Raw genomic sequence first — 17895 nt, forward strand, 5'->3', positions numbered from 1 at the left:
CCCAAGATTCGTATATAGACATGGGTCAAAATTTACCACCCCCATATCTCGGCTAAATCTCATCCGATTTTCACGAAGTTTGGCTTTTTCTTTATGCTTTTCCCTCTAGATGAATGTGGCATACAAATCTCGATACCGATTTTTTGGTCGAATTTCATGTCCAAATCTTACCCCAAGATTCGTATATAGACATGGGTCAAAATTTACCACCCCCATATCTCGGCTAAATCTCATCCGATTTTCACGAAGTTTGGCTTTTTCTTTATGCTTTTCCCTCTAGATTAATGTGGCATTCAAATCTCGATACCGATTTTTTGGTCGAATTTCATGTCCAAATCTTACCCCAAGATTCGTATACAGACATGGGTCAAAATTTACCACCCCCATATCTCAGCCAAATCTCATCCGATTTTCACGAAGTTTGGCGTTTTCTTCATGTTTTTCCCTCTAGATTCATCTGGCATTCAAACCTCGACACCGATTTTTTAGTCGAAATTCATGTCCAAATCTTACCCCAAGATTCGTATATAGACATGGGTCAAAATTTACCACCCCCATATCTCGGCTAAATCTTATCCGATTTTCACGAAGTTTGGCTTTTTCTTTATGCTTTTCCCTCTAGATTAATGTGGCATTCAAATCTCGATACCGATTTTTTTGTCGAATTTCATGTCCAAATCTTACCCCAAGATTCGTATATAGACATGGGTCAAAATTTACCACCCCCATAACTCGGTCAAATCTCATTCGATTTTCATGAAGTTTGTTTTTTTCTTCATGGTTTTCCCTCTAAATTAATCTGGCATTCAAATCTGAACACCGATTTTTTAGTCGAAATTCATGTCCAAATCTTACCCCAAGATTCGTACATAGACATGGGTCAAAATTTACCACCCCCATATCTCGGTCAAATCTCATCCGATTTTCATGAAGTTTGGCTTTTTCTTCATGGTTTTCCCTCTAGATTAATCTGGCGTTCAAACCTCGATACCGATTTTCTAGTCGAAATTCATGTCCAAATCTTACCCCAAGATTCGTATATAGACATGGGTCAAAATATACCACCCCCATAACTCGGTCAAATCTCATCCGATTTCCACGAAGTTTGGATTTTTCTTCATAGGTTTCCCTCTAGATTAATCTGGCATTCAAATCTGAACACCGATTTTTTAGTCGAAATTCATGTCCAAATCTTACCCCAAGATTCGTACATAGACATGGGTCAAAATTTACCACCCCCATAACTCGGTCAAATCTCATTCGATTTTCATGAAGTTTGTTTTTTTCTTCATGGTTTTCCCTCTAGAGTAATCTGGCATTCAAATCTGAGCACCGATTTTTTAGTCGAAATTCATGTTCAAATCTTACCCCAGGATTCGTATATAGACATGGGTCAAAATTTACCACCCCCATAACTCGGTCAAATCTCATCCGATTTTCACGAAGTTTGGCGTTTTCTTCATGGTTTTCCCTCTAGATTAATCTGGCATTTAAACCTCGACACCGATTTTTTAGTCGAAATTCAAGTCCAAATCTTACCCCAAGATTCGTATATAGACATGGGTCAAAATTTACCACCCCCATATCTCGGCTAAATCTCATCCGATTTTCACGAAGTTTGGCTTTTTCTTTATGCTTTTCCCTCTAGATTAATCTGGCGTTCAAACCTCGATACCGATTTTCTAGTCGAAATTCATGTCCAAATCTTACCCCAAGATTCGTATATAGACATGGGTCAAAATTTACCACCCCCATAACTCGGTCAAATCTCATCCGATTTTCACGAAGTTTGGCGTTTTCTTCATGGTTTTCCCTCTAGATTAATCTGGCATTCAAACCTCGACACCGATTTTTTAGTCGAAATTCATGTCCAAATCTTACCCCAAGATTCGTATATAGACATGGGTCAAAATTTACCACCCCCGTATCTCGGCTAAATCTCATCCGATTTTCACGAAGTTTGGCTTTTTCTTTATGCTTTTCCCTCTAGATTAATCTGGCGTTCAAACCTCGATACCGATTTTCTAGTCGAAATTCATGTCCAAATCTTACCCCAAGATTCGTATATAGACATGGGTCAAAATATACCACCCCCATAGCTCGGTCAAATCTCATCCGATTTCCACGAAGTTTGGATTTTTCTTCATAGGTTTCCCTCTAGATTAATCTGGCATTCAAATCTGAACACCGATTTTTTAGTCGAAATTCATGTCCAAATCTTACCCCAAGATTCGTATATAGACATGGGTCAAAATTTACCACCCCCATATCTCGGCTAAATCTCATCCGATTTTCACGAAGTTTGGCTTTTTCTTTATGCTTTTCCCTCTAGATTAATGTGGCATTCAAATCTCGATACCGATTTTTTGGTCGAATTTCATGTCCAAATCTTACCCCAAGATTCGTATATAGACATGGGTCAAAATTTACCACCCCCATAACTCGGTCAAATCTCATTCGATTTTCATGAAGTTTGTTTTTTTCTTCATGGTTTTCCCTCTAAATTAATCTGGCATTCAAATCTGAACACCGATTTTTTAGTCGAAATTCATGTCCAAATTTTACCCCAAGATTCGTATATAGACATGGGTCAAAATTTACCACCCCCATAACTCGGTCAAATCTCATTCGATTTTCATGAAGTTTGTTTTTTTTCTTCATGGTTTTCCCTCTAGATTAATCTGGCATTCAAATCTGAACACCGATTTTTTAGTCGAAATTCATGTCCAAATCTTACCCCAAGATTCGTATATAGACATGGGTCAAAATATACCACCCCCATAACTCGGTCAAATCTCATCCGATTTTCATGAAGTTTGGATTTTTCTTCCTGGTTTTCCCTCTAGATTAATCTGGCGTTCAAACCTCGATACCGATTTTCTAGTCGAAAATCTGGCATTCAAACCTCGACACCGATTTTTTAGTCGAAATTCATGTCCAAATCTTACCCCAAGATTCGTATATAGACATGGGTCAAAATTTACCACCCCCATATCTCGGCTAAATCTCATCCGATTTTCACGAAGTTTGGCTTTTTCTTTATGCTTTTCCCTCTAGATTAATGTGGCATTCAAATCTCGATACCGATTTTTTGGTCGAATTTCATGTCCAAATCTTACCCCAAGATTCGTATATAGACATGGGTCAAAATTTACCACCCCCATAACTCGGTCAAATCTCATTCGATTTTCATGAAGTTTGTTTTTTTCTTCATGGTTTTCCCTCTAAATTAATCTGGCATTCAAATCTGAACACCGATTTTTTAGTCGAAATTCATGTCCAAATCTTACCCCAAGATTCGTATATAGACATGGGTCAAAATATACCACCCCCATAACTCGGTCAAATCTCATCCGATTTTCATGAAGTTTGGATTTTTCTTCCTGGTTTTCCCTCTAGATTAATCTGGCGTTCAAACCTCGATACCGATTTTCTAGTCGAAATTCATGTCCAAATCTTACCCCAAGATTCGTATATAGACATGAGTCAAAATTTACCACCCCCATAACTCGGTCAAATCTCATCCGATTTTCACGAAGTTTGGCGTTTTCTTCATGGTTTTCCCTCTAGATTAATCTGGCATTCAAACCTCGACACCGATTTTTTAGTCGAAATTCATGTCCAAATCTTACCCCAAGATTCGTATATAGACATGGGTCAAAATTTACCACCCCCATATCTCGGCTAAATCTCATCCGATTTTCACGAAGTTTGGCTTTTTTTTTATGCTTTTCCCTCTAGATTAATCTGGCGTTCAAACCTCGATACCGATTTTCTAGTCGAAATTCATGTCCAAATCTTACCCCAAGATTCGTATATAGACATGGGTCAAAATATACCACCCCCATAACTCGGTCAAATCTCATCCGATTTCCACGAAGTTTGGATTTTTCTTCATAGGTTTCCCTCTAGATTAATCTGGCATTCAAATCTGAACACCGATTTTTTAGTCGAAATTCATGTCCAAATCTTTCCCCAAGATTCGTACATAGACATGGGTCAAAATTTACCACCCCCATAACTCGGTCAAATCTCATCCGCTTTTCACGAAGTTTGGCGTTTTCTTCATGGTTTTCCCTCTAGATTAATCTGGCATTCAAACCTCGACACCGATTTTTTAGTCGAAATTCATGTCCAAATCTTACCCCAAGATTCGTATATAGACATGGGTCAAAATTTACCACCCCCATAACTCGGTCAAATCTCATTCGATTTTCATGAAGTTTGTTTTTTTCTTCATGGTTTTCCCTCTAAATTAATCTGGCATTCAAATCTGAACACCGATTTTTTAGTCGAAATTCATGTCCAAATCTTACCCCAAGATTCGTATATAGACATGGGTCAAAATTTACCACCCCCATAACTCGGTCAAATCTCATTCGATTTTCATGAAGTTTGTTTTTTTCTTCATGGTTTTCCCTCTAGATTAATCTGGCATTCAAATCTGAACACCGATTTTTTAGTCGAAATTCATGTCCAAATCTTACCCCAAGATTCGTATATAGACATGGGTCAAAATATACCACCCCCATAACTCGGTCAAATCTCATCCGATTTTCATGAAGTTTGGATTTTTCTTCCTGGTTTTCCCTCTAGATTAATCTGGCGTTCAAACCTCGATACCGATTTTTTAGTCGAAATTCATGTCCAAATCTTACCCCAAGATTCGTATATAGACATGGGTCAAAATATACCACCCCCATAACTCGGTCAAATCTCATCCGATTTCCACGAAGTTTGGATTTTTCTTCATAGGTTTCCCTCTAGATTAATCTGGCATTCAAATCTGAACACCGATTTTTTAGTCGAAATTCATGTCCAAATCTAACCCCATGATTCGTACATAGACATGGGTCAAAATATACCACCCCCATAACTCGGTCAAATCTCATCCGATTTCCACGAAGTTTGGCTTTTTCTTCATGGTTTTCCCTCTAGATTAATCTGGCATTCAAATCTGAACACCGATTTTGTAGTCGAAATTCATGTCCAAATCTTACCCCAAGATTCGTATATAGACATGGGTCAAAATTTACCACCCCCATAACTTGGTCAAATCTCATCCGATTTTCATGAAGTTTGTTTTTTTCTTCATGGTTTTCCCTCTAGATTAATCTGGCATTCAAATCTGAACACCGATTTTTTAGTCGAATTTCATGTCCAAATCTTACCCCAAGATTCGTATATAGACATGGGTCAAAATTTACCAACCCCATAACTCGGTCAAATCTCATCCGATTTCCACGAAGTTTGGCTTTTTCTTTATGCTTTTCCCTCTAGATTAATGTGGCATTCAAATCTCGATACCGATTTTTTGGTCGAATTTCATGTCCAAATCTTACCCCAAGATTCGTATATAGACATGGGACAAAATTTACCACCCCATATCTCAGCCAAATCTCATCCGATTTTCACAAAGTTTGGCGTTTTCTTCCTCGATACCGATTTTCTAGTCGAAATTCATGTCCAAATCTTACCCCAAGATTCGTATATAGACATGAGTCAAAATTTACCACCCCCATAACTCGGTCAAATCTCATCCGATTTTCACGAAGTTTGGCGTTTTCTTCATGGTTTTCCCTCTAGATTAATCTGGCATTCAAACCTCGACACCGATTTTTTAGTCGAAATTCATGTCCAAATCTTACCCCAAGATTCGTATATAGACATGGGTCAAAATTTACCACCCCCATATCTCGGCTAAATCTCATCCGATTTTCACGAAGTTTGGCTTTTTTTTTATGCTTTTCCCTCTAGATTAATCTGGCGTTCAAACCTCGATACCGATTTTCTAGTCTAAATTCATGTCCAAATCTTACCCCAAGATTCGTATATAGACATGGGTCAAAATATACCACCCCCATAACTCGGTCAAATCTCATCCGATTTCCACGAAGTTTGGATTTTTCTTCATAGGTTTCCCTCTAGATTAATCTGGCATTCAAATCTGAACACCGATTTTTTAGTCGAAATTCATGTCCAAATCTTTCCCCAAGATTCGTTCATAGACATGGGTCAAAATTTACCACCCCCATAACTCGGTCAAATCTCATCCGATTTTCACGAAGTTTGGCGTTTTCTTCATGGTTTTCCCTCTAGATTAATCTGGCATTCAAACCTCGACACCGATTTTTTAGTCGAAATTCATGTCCAAATCTTACCCCAAGATTCGTATATAGACATTGGTCAAAATTTACCACCCCCATAACTCGGTCAAATCTCATTCGATTTTCATGAAGTTTGTTTTTTTCTTCATGGTTTTCCCTCTAAATTAATCTGGCATTCAAATCTGAACACCGATTTTTTAGTCGAAATTCATGTCCAAATCTTACCCCAAGATTCGTATATAGACATGGGTCAAAATTTACCACCCCCATAACTCGGTCAAATCTCATTCGATTTTCATGAAGTTTGTTTTTTTCTTCATGGTTTTCCCTCTAGATTAATCTGGCATTCAAATCTGAACACCGATTTTTTAGTCGAAATTCATGTCCAAATCTTACCCCAAGATTCGTATATAGACATGGGTCAAAATATACCACCCCCATAACTCGGTCAAATCTCATCCGATTTTCATGAAGTTTGGATTTTTCTTCCTGGTTTTCCCTCTAGATTAATCTGGCGTTCAAACCTCGATACCGATTTTTTAGTCGAAATTCATGTCCAAATCTTACCCCAAGATTCGTATATAGACATGGGTCAAAATATACCACCCCCATAACTCGGTCAAATCTCATCCGATTTCCACGAAGTTTGGATTTTTCTTCATAGGTTTCCCTCTAGATTAATCTGGCATTCAAATCTGAACACCGATTTTTTAGTCGAAATTCATGTCCAAATCTAACCCCATGATTCGTACATAGACATGGGTCAAAATATACCACCCCCATAACTCGGTCAAATCTCATCCGATTTCCACGAAGTTTGGCTTTTTCTTCATGGTTTTCCCTCTAGATTAATCTGGCATTCAAATCTGAACACCGATTTTGTAGTCGAAATTCATGTCCAAATCTTACCCCAAGATTCGTATATAGACATGGGTCAAAATTTACCACCCCCATAACTTGGTCAAATCTCATCCGATTTTCATGAAGTTTGTTTTTTTCTTCATGGTTTTCCCTCTAGATTAATCTGGCATTCAAATCTGAACACCGATTTTTTAGTCGAATTTCATGTCCAAATCTTACCCCAAGATTCGTATATAGACATGGGTCAAAATTTACCAACCCCATAACTCGGTCAAATCTCATCCGATTTCCACGAAGTTTGGCTTTTTCTTTATGCTTTTCCCTCTAGATTAATGTGGCATTCAAATCTCGATACCGATTTTTTGGTCGAATTTCATGTCCAAATCTTACCCCAAGATTCGTATATAGACATGGGTCAAAATTTACCACCCCCATATTTCAGCCAAATCTCATCCGATTTTCACAAAGTTTGGCGTTTTCTTCATGGTTTTCCCTCTAGATTAATCTGGCATTCAAACCTCGACACCGATTTTTTAGTCGAAATTCATGTCCAAATCTTACCCCAAGATTCGTATATAGACATGGGTCTAAATTTACCACCCCCATAACTCGGTCAAATCTCATTCGATTTTCATGAAGTTTGTTTTTTTCTTCATGGTTTTCCCTCTAGATTAATATGGCATTCAAATCTCGATTCCGATTTTTTGGTCGAATTTCATGTCCAAATCTTACCCCAAGATTCGTATATAGACATGGGTCAAAATTTACCACCCCCATATCTCAGCCAAATCTCATCCGATTTTCACGAAGTTTGGCGTTTTCTTCATGGTTTTCCCTCGAGATTAATCTGGCATTCAAATCTGAACACCGATTTTTTAGTCGAAATTCATGTCCAAATCTTACCCCAGGATTCGTATATAGACATGGGTCAAAATATACCACCCCCATAACTTGGTCAAATCTCATCCGATTTTCATGAAGTTTGTCTTTTTCTTCACGGTTTTCCCTCGAGATTAATCTGGCATTCAAATCTGAACACCGATTTTTAGTCGAAATTCATGTCCAAATCTTACCCCAAGATTCGTGTATAGACATGGGTCAAAATTTACCACCCCCATATCTCGGCCAAATCTCATCCGATTTTCATGAAGTTTGGCTTTTTCTTCATGGTTTTCCCTCTAGATTAATCTGGCATTCAACTCTGAACATAGATTTTTTAGTCGAAATTCATGTCCAAATCTTACCCCAGGATTCGTATATAGACATGGGTCAAAATATACCACCCCCATAACTCGGTCAAATCTCATCCGATTTCCACGAAGTTTGGATTTTTCTTCATAGGTTTCCCTCTAGATTAATCTGGCATTCAAATCTGAACACCGATTTTTAAGTCGAAATTCATGTCCAAATCTTACCCCAAGATTCGTACATAGACATGGGTCAAAAATTTACCACCCCCATAACTCGGTCAAATCTCATTCGATTTTCATGAAGTTTGGCTTTTTCTTCATGGTTTTCCCTCTAGATTAATCTGGCATTCAAATATGAGCACCGATTTTTAGTCGAAATTCATGTCCAAATCTTACCCCAAGATTCGTATATAGACATGGGTCAAAATTTACCACCCCCATATCTCGGCCAAATCTCATCCGATTTTCACGAAGTTTGGCGTTTTCTTCATGGTTTTCCCTCTAGATTAATCTGGCATTTAAACCTCGACACCGATTTTTTAGTCGAAATTCAAGTCCAAATCTTACCCCAAGATTCGTATATAGACATGGGTCAAAATTTACCACCCCCATATCTCGGCTAAATCTCATCCGATTTTCACGAAGTTTGGCTTTTTCTTTATGCTTTTCCCTCTAGATTAATCTGGCGTTCAAACCTCGATACCGATTTTCTAGTCGAAATTCATGTCCAAATCTTACCCCAAGATTCGTATATAGACATGGGTCAAAATTTACCACCCCCATAACTCGGTCAAATCTCATCCGATTTTCACGAAGTTTGGCGTTTTCTTCATGGTTTTCCCTCTAGATTAATCTGGCATTCAAACCTCGACACCGATTTTTTAGTCGAAATTCATGTCCAAATCTTACCCCAAGATTCGTATATAGACATGGGTCAAAATTTACCACCCCCATATCTCAGCCAAATCTCATCCGATTTTCACGAAGTTTGGCGTTTTCTTCATGGTTTTCCCTCTAGATTAATCTGGCATTCAAACCTCGACACCGATTTTTTAGTCGAAATTCATGTCCAAATCTTACCCCAAGATTCGTACATAGACATGGGTCAAAATTTACCACCCCCATAACTTGGTCAAATCTCATCCGATTTTCATGAAGTTTGTCTTTTTCTTCACGGTTTTCCCTCGAGATTAATCTGGCATTCAAATCTGAACACCGATTTTTTAGTCGAAATTCATGTCCAAATCTTACCCCAAGATTCGTGTATAGACATGGGTCAAAATTTACCACCCCCATATCTCGGCCAAATCTCATCCGATTTTCATGAAGTTTGGCTTTTTCTTCATGGTTTTCCCTCTAGATTAATCTGGCATTCAACTCTGAACATAGATTTTTTAGTCGAAATTCATGTCCAAATCTTACCCCAGGATTCGTATATAGACATGGGTCAAAATATACCACCCCCATAACTCGGTCAAATCTCATCCGATTTACACGAAGTTTGGATTTTTCTTCATAGGTTTCCCTCTAGATTAATCTGGCATTCAAATCTGAACACCGATTTTTAAGTCGAAATTCATGTCCAAATCTTACCCCAAGATTCGTACATAGACATGGGTCAAAAATTTACCACCCCCATAACTCGGTCAAATCTCATTCGATTTTCATGAAGTTTGGCTTTTTCTTCATGGTTTTCCCTCTAGATTAATCTGGCATTCAAATATGAGCACCGATTTTTAGTCGAAATTCATGTCCAAATCTTACCCCAAGATTCGTATATAGACATGGGTCAAAATTTACCACCCCCATATCTCGGCCAAATCTCATCCGATTTTCACGAAGTTTGGCTTTTTCTTTATGCTTTTCCCTCTAGATTAATGTGGCATTCAAATCTCGATACCGATTTTTTGGTCGAAATTCATGTCCAAATCTTACCCCAAGATTCGTACATAGACATGGGTCAAAATTTACCACACCCATAACTCGGTCAAATCTCATCCAATTTTCATGAAGTTTGGCTTTTTCTTCATGGTTTTCCCTCTAGATTAATCTGGCATTCAAATATGAGCACCGATTTTTAGTCGAAATTCATGTCCAAATCTTACCCCAAGATTCGTATATAGACATGGGTCAAAATTTACCACCCCCATATCTCGGCCAAATCTCATCCGATTTTCACGAAGTTTGGCTTTTTCTTTATGCTTTTCCCTCTAGATTAATGTGGCATTCAAATCTCGATACCGATTTTTTGGTCGAATTTCATGTCCAAATCTTACCCCAAGATTCGTATATAGACATGGGTCAAAATTTACCACCCCCATATCTCAGCCAAATCTCATCCGATTTTCACGAAGTTTGGCGTTTTCTTCATGGTTTTTCCTCTAGATTAATCTGGCATTCAAATCTGAACACCGATTTTTAAGTCGAAATTCATGTCCAAATCTTACCCCAAGATTCGTACATAGACATGGGTCAAAATTTACCACCCCCATATCTCGGTCAAATCTCATCCGATTTTCACGAAGTTTGGCGTTTTCTTCATGGTTTTCCCTCTAGATTAATCTGGCATTCAAACCTCGACACCGATTTTTTAGTCGAAATTCATGTCCAAATCTTACCCCAAGATTCGTATATAGACATGGGTCAAAATTTACCACCCCCATATCTCGGCCAAATCTCATCCGATTTTCACGAAGTTTGGCTTTTTCTTTATGCTTTTCCCTCTAGATTAATGTGGCATTCAAATCTCGATACCGATTTTTTGGTCGAATTTCATGTCCAAATCTTACCCCAAGATTCGTATATAGACATGGGTCAAAATTTACCACCCCCATATCTTAGCCAAATCTCATCCGATTTTCACGAAGTTTGGCGTTTTCTTCATGGTTTGCCCTCTAGATTAATCGGACATTCAAACCTCGACACCGATTTTTTAGTCGAAATTCATGTCCAAATCTTACCCCAAGATTCGTACATAGACATGGGTCAAAATTTACCACACCCATAACTCGGTCAAATCTCATCCGATTTTCATGAAGTTTGGCTTTTTCTTCATGGTTTTCCCTCTAGATTAATCTGGCATTCAAATATGAGCACCGATTTTTAGTCGAAATTCATGTCCAAATCTTACCCCAAGATTCGTATATAGACATGGGTCAATATTTACCACCCCCATATCTCGGCCAAATCTCATCCGATTTTCACGAAGTTTGGCTTTTTCTTTATGCTTTTCCCTCTAGATTAGTGTGGCATTCAAATCTCGATACCGATTTTTTGGTCGAATTTCATGTCCAAATCTTACCCCAAGATTCGTATATAGACATGGGTCAAAATTTACCACCCCCATATCTCAGCCAAATCTCATCCGATTTTCACGAAGTTTGGCGTTTTCTTCATGGTTTTTCCTCTAGATTAATCTGGCATTCAAACCTCGACACCGATTTTTTAGTCGAAATTTATGTCCAAATCTTACCCCAAGATTCGTACATAGACATGGGTCAAAATTTACCACCCCCATAACTTGGTCAAATCTCATCCGATTTTCATGAAGTTTGTCTTTTTCTTCACGGTTCTCCCTCGAGATTAATCTGGCATTCAAATCTGAACACCGATTTTTTAGTCGAAATTCATGTCCAAATTTTACCCCAAGATTCGTATGTAGACATGGGTCAAAATATACCACCCCCATAACTCGGTCAAATCTCATCCGATTTCCACGAAGTTTGGCTTTTTCTTCATGGTTTTCCCTCTCGATTAATCTGGCATTCAAATCTGAACACCGATTTTGTAGTCGAAATTCATGTCCAAATCTTACCCCAAGATTCGTATATAGACATGGGTCAAAATTTACCACCCCCATAACTTGGTCAAATCTCATCCGATTTTTATGAGGTTTGTCTTTTTCTTCACGCTTTTCCCTCTAGATTAATCTGGCATTCAACACTGAACACCGATTTTTTAGTCGAAATTCATGTCCAAATCTTACCCCAAGATTCGTATATAGACATGGGTCAAAATTTACCACCCCCATATCTCAGCCAAATCTCATCCGATTTTAACGAAGTTTGGCGTTTTCTTCATGGTTTTCCCTCTAGATTAATCTTTCATTCAAACCTCGACACCGATTTTTTAGTCGAAATTTATGTCCAAATCTTACCCCAAGATTCGTACATAGACATGGGTCAAAATTTACCACCCCCATAACTTGGTCAAATCTCATCCGATTTTCATGAAGTTTGTCTTTTTCTTCACGGTTCTCCCTCGAGATTAATCTGGCATTCAAATCTGAACACCGATTTTGTAGTCGAAATTCATGTCCAAATCTTACCCCAAGATTCGTATATAGACATGGGTCAAAATTTACCACCCCCATATCTCGGCCAAATCTCATCCGATTTTTAGGAAGTTTAGCTTTTTCTTTATGCTTTTCCCTCTAGTTTAATCTGGCATTCAAATCTCGATACCAATTTTCTAGTCGAATTTCATGTCCAAATCTTACCCCAAGATTCGTATATAGACATGGATCAAAATTTACCACCCCCATATCTCGGCCAAATCTCATCCGATTTTCATGAAGTTTGGCTTTTTCTTCATGCTTTTCCCTCTAGATTAATCTGGCATTCAAACCTCGACACCGATTTTCTAGTCGAAATTCATGTTCAAATCTTACCCCAAGATTCGTATATAGGCATGGGTCAAAAATTACCACCCCCATAACTCGGTCAAATCTCATCCGATTTTCGCGAAGTTCGGCTTTTTCTTCATGGGTTTCCCTCTAGATTAATCTGGCATTCAAATCTGAACACCGATTTTTTAGTCGAAATTCATGTCCAAATCTTACCCCAAGATTCGTATATAGACATGGGTCAAAATTAACCACCCCCATAACTAGGCCAAATCTCATCCGATTTTCACGAAGTTTGGCTTTTTACACCCTGAACCCATTAAAAATGGGTATAAGGGTATATTGTATTTGTGCGAAAGCCAAATGTATGTAACAGGCAGAAGGAAGCCATTCCGACCCCATAAAGTAATTATATTCTTGATCAGCATAAATAGTTGAGTCGATCTAGCCATGCCCGTCTGTCTGCCCGTCCGTCCGTCCGTCCGTCCGTATGTATGAACGCAAGGATCTCAGAACATATAAGAGCTAGAGACTGAAATTTTAGATGTAGGTGCTCCTAGTTCCCGCGCAGATCGAGTTTGTTTCCGATAATAACTATCGATAACTTACTCCGTTTCCAAGCAATCGATAAATATCGATATCGATATCCTGTTTTTTTTGGAAATTTTGGTAAATAATAAGAACTAGAGTCACCAAACTTGAATATAGATTCTAAAATAGAATATATATATGCACTTGATGTTGGAAAAAGAGGGTTCAGGGTATCCCCTAGTCGGGAGCTCCCGACTAGAACCTCTTACTTGTTAAGCTCTATAACTTGCGAAATCGCAGTTCTCTTAAATCGTTGTCATCACCGTGTATTCGTTGCCTAGGGATTCTTGTGCTGTTGGTTGCGCGCAGTGGGTTTTGGGTATAGAGCATTAACCCAACCCACATATATGTGCCCATGCAGTTCTTCTCAAGTCACGTGAAATGGTACAATTTCTGGTTTCTCCTATTTCCTTTTTATGTCTATATGGGTAACAAGCCTGCAAATATTGTAGACAAGCGCAGCAGAGAATATATAAGGCGCTTCTTCCGGCCCGGCGACAATTCCAGCAAGTGAAAGCCAATTGTTGGCAGCACATTTTACGCTTACTTTGCTTTGGCCGCCTGTAGTCAAACGTTGTCAGCAGATAAATTCTCTCCTTTTATTTTCTTAAACACTTTGCTTGTAGAAGATTGGCAGTTTTGCTGTTGGCCATCAGTCAAAATGTACGACAAAAGTTCATAGCGAGCATCTCACGCTCCGTCTACGTAATGACAAAAATGACAGGCTATTACAAAACTTAAACAGGCAAGTTGATAAGAAACCCTTAACAAACTCTATAATCTTAAAAAAAATATTAGTGCTAGCTGGGCTTATCCGTATTTTTTGCATAGATATTTACGAATTAGAATTAAATTGCATCGAATATTATTAGTCTTGTGGTGCGAATTTTGAAGCTGAAAAGTAAACTTTCGCTAATACAACCTTTGAATTGCGTTTTCTACCCAATAAGTTCTATGTTCTATGAAAATGAGTTTGATACTGATCGAACGGTAAAAAAAAGTTTCATAAATACATTTGCAAATGACTCTACATCCGAATCTTGGCGTATTTAATCTTTAACCAGTATTTGTTATCCAAAAGTGGAGGATATTGCGACAAATGCGATATACAAATGTGTTTGGATTATCAGACAGTAAGCAGAAAGGTTTAATACAAACGGTTTTCGCAATTTTCCAAGCTTCCGTCTAGATTTTCCAGAACATTCATTAATGATTATAAGAACTAAAATCTAATGTTTATTATAGTCTAATACATATGTCTTTATCTAAAGTATAAGATAGATGGTAAATAGACGGAGCTCAGCAGCAACAGCAGCCGCCATAAAGGTTTTTTTTGCCAACTTTTTGCTGAATCGATTTTTTTTTTTGTGGTTTCCGGCATAAAAGTTTTGGGAAAAAGTTATTTGATTTGGAATTTGGAACTTTTTGTGTACATAGACTTTTTATGTGTTTTATTTACGCTAAATTAATGAAAATCACAACTGTGTGCAAAATGTAATTTAATTTTTGTTGATGTGCCGCGCTAAGGGCAAGTTACGTGGCATGGCGTGGCCGAGGACATGAACTTGGCAACAAAACAGCCCAAAAATTACATTTTATCAGACAGCTGACAGTTTTTAAATTTATCAAATAGCAGCTAAGGCCAGTTCTGAGCCAGAGTTGGAGCGCATCTGTGCGGCTTCACGGTTAGCTTCTCCCTTCCTCTGCTGGCTGTTGGAGAGATAAGCAATTTCAACTTGTCGTGTTATTTGTATTATAATTTATAAGCATTTCAGTTTCTTCATTTCCCCTTATCGCTCTGTCTGGTTGCTTTTATCTATGTATTCGTATATCTGTTCAATATCAAGCTTTTAGTATTTGTTTTTTTATTACACCTCTTGCATTAAAACCGAACTAATTTCGCTTCTCGACAAATGCTGCACATCACAAGCAACGTGCCAAAGTAAACAATTAACATTTGCCTCGAATTGCGCCGGCTCAGTGTGGGAATATTTACACAATGGTCCCCCTCTATACGCCACTCTCTGGCACTCAACCTTTAAACTGCTCGCACGAATTTTCAATTTCGGAATTGAATGCTCATAAAACGCAATAATTCTATCGCGTCCATTGCACAAAGGCACGTCTATCTAGTTTCTTTGTGGTTGGCGTATAAATCTAAAACCATGTAGTTTGAGTTTCCCAAGCCACAGCTATAAGACACACTATAAATCCGACTGTGTTGACAGTTCGCCAAAAAAATTTATTATGCATTTTACTATTTAAAATTAATATTATAATGAAATATATATATGCAAGAACAATTTTATAGATTTTCTAATTTAAGAATACTTTTCCATTTGTACCCGAACATATTGTTTAAGCAAAACGAATATAAGGGATTTAGTCGAAAGAAGGTCCCCATTCTCACTGCTGAGTTACCATAATACAAGTTTTTTGTTCTTATCACTTACCTCAATATATAAAACTGTTTGTCCCTGACTGACTGACTGATTGATTGGTGATCAGCGCACAGCCCAAACCGTAAGAGATAGGAAGCTGTATTTTTCACTGATGTTACCTTATGTGAAGAAAGTGCACGTTAAGATGGGATTTTGTAAAATTCCACACGCATCTGTGCAAAAATCGCGAAACAAGTTTGTATGAAACGTTTTTGTTTACCATCCGATCAGCCTCAAGCATCATACTCTACACGAGCAAGGCCAGGCTGTATTATTGTATATACTTATATTAATCAACGAACATTGAATTAAGAGGCGCGTCTTACCTTACTCTTTTTCTTTCTCCTTTCCCAATCTTGAAACAATACTCAACATCCGTGCTTCTTGTCCGATTTGTATCACTTTTAGGGGTATACTACTCCAAAGAAAGGGTGTTTACCTGCTTAAAAAGTGATTTTACTGGATGTGTGAACAGTTGGTTAATGTATTAATGGATTTCGTAGTTGAAAGAATTGAATAAATTTAATCAAACATTTGGGGACCACAAAATATTCATCAAAGTTGAAGAAAAAATAAATATTTTTTATTTTTTGCTAAAAAATAGAACAGAATATTCGCCTTTAATGTTTGTTTATGCTCAGGTAATTATCGGCTTATATGTATCTTTATGCCTTTGGTTATGTTTTGTTCAACTAATTTCAAACGATTTTTCATTCGGGAAATATTTTTAAGAATAGCACACAGAAAAATACGCAACAGCGCAATTTCTTATACGTTATTTCGCCACTTCGTTTCGATAAGGCTTGTGGCCGGTTCAAGTCAGCAAGGGGACAGGGGGCAAAGGGAAGGCTAAAACTTTAATAGCTCGCCAGCTGTGCTGTTTATTTAGTCTGGCCACGGTCTGCCTTTGAGTATGTGTGTGTGTATGTGTGTGTGTGGGGTATGTTGTGGCCGTGCCAGTGGCTAATCGTCTAATTTTATCATGTGGTTATCCGCGTTTAAGTGCTGCCAAGTGTTGAGCGATTTGTATAGTGTGTTGAGGCGCGCCTTGCCTAGACTAGCCTCGCGGTTGCGGTTTGGGTGTATAAAGTAAGTACAAGCAGTCGTAAGAGTGGAATGGCATGTTTAATATCAAAATACCGCAGTGTGCATGTAATTCCAATTTGCAAAAGTTGTCACTTGCCATTAGCCTAATGGACGGTTCCACAATGTCGCGAAAGGCAGCCCTTTTGTCCTTCACACACACTTAAGTCAAAGACACTCATTAGCAGCAGCAGCCCCAAAAACAATGCCAAAGGCGTCAACAAAATGATAAAAACGCCACACTTTAGAATGCACAAAATTGCAGTGGAAAGGTCACTTAAAATAGCTCAAGATATGAAAGCAAAATAAGCACTGGCGCCGCAAAGCTTATATATACTTTCCAGACGCTTTTCTTAAGCAGATCTCTAGCTTTGGAGAGAAAGAAATAATGCTACCATCCGAAAATCGGCAAGCAAACCTTTTAGACTAACATTCCAGTTCACATATCAACTCGGCTGTTGATACTGATCAAGAAAATGTGTCGAAAATGTCTTCTTGGTTGCATTACTCGCAATATTATAATATTCTTTAGAGGGAAAATTATATGGACATGAAACAGTCATCGCCTTGTTGCACCTGAAAGCGATTCGCTGTAAAAGGATGCAAATTAATTGGGTGGCAGTCCGTCCGTAGAGGAAATTGTGAATAGTCAGATGCTTGCCGGAAAGCAATGCCAGTCACGTGTTCAGCATATTTGTTGTATATCACATTACGTATACGAAATGGGTGTTTAAAGGGCATCATGTAGCTAACTTTACATATCTACCGCCATGATAGGCCTTAAGGCAATCAATCAAATGCTACAATGACGCAGTCTGCCTGCCCATGTCACGGACTTTACACTATGTTGTGATTGGCTCGCCTCGGTTCAGCTTGGACGCTCCATCCGGTTTCAATTTTACATAAACGCAACGCTTGCCAGACAATGTTTTTGGCATGTCATGGAAATATGACAGCTGCTGGCAGGGCATATTGAATTTAAAAAGCTTTTGCGATAT

The sequence above is a fragment of the Drosophila novamexicana genome, unplaced genomic scaffold (genome assembly GCF_003285875.2).
Source record: "Drosophila novamexicana strain 15010-1031.04,08,12 unplaced genomic scaffold, DnovRS2.1 tig00000387-arrow-pilon, whole genome shotgun sequence".
Lineage (NCBI taxonomy): Eukaryota > Metazoa > Arthropoda > Insecta > Diptera > Drosophilidae > Drosophila > Drosophila novamexicana.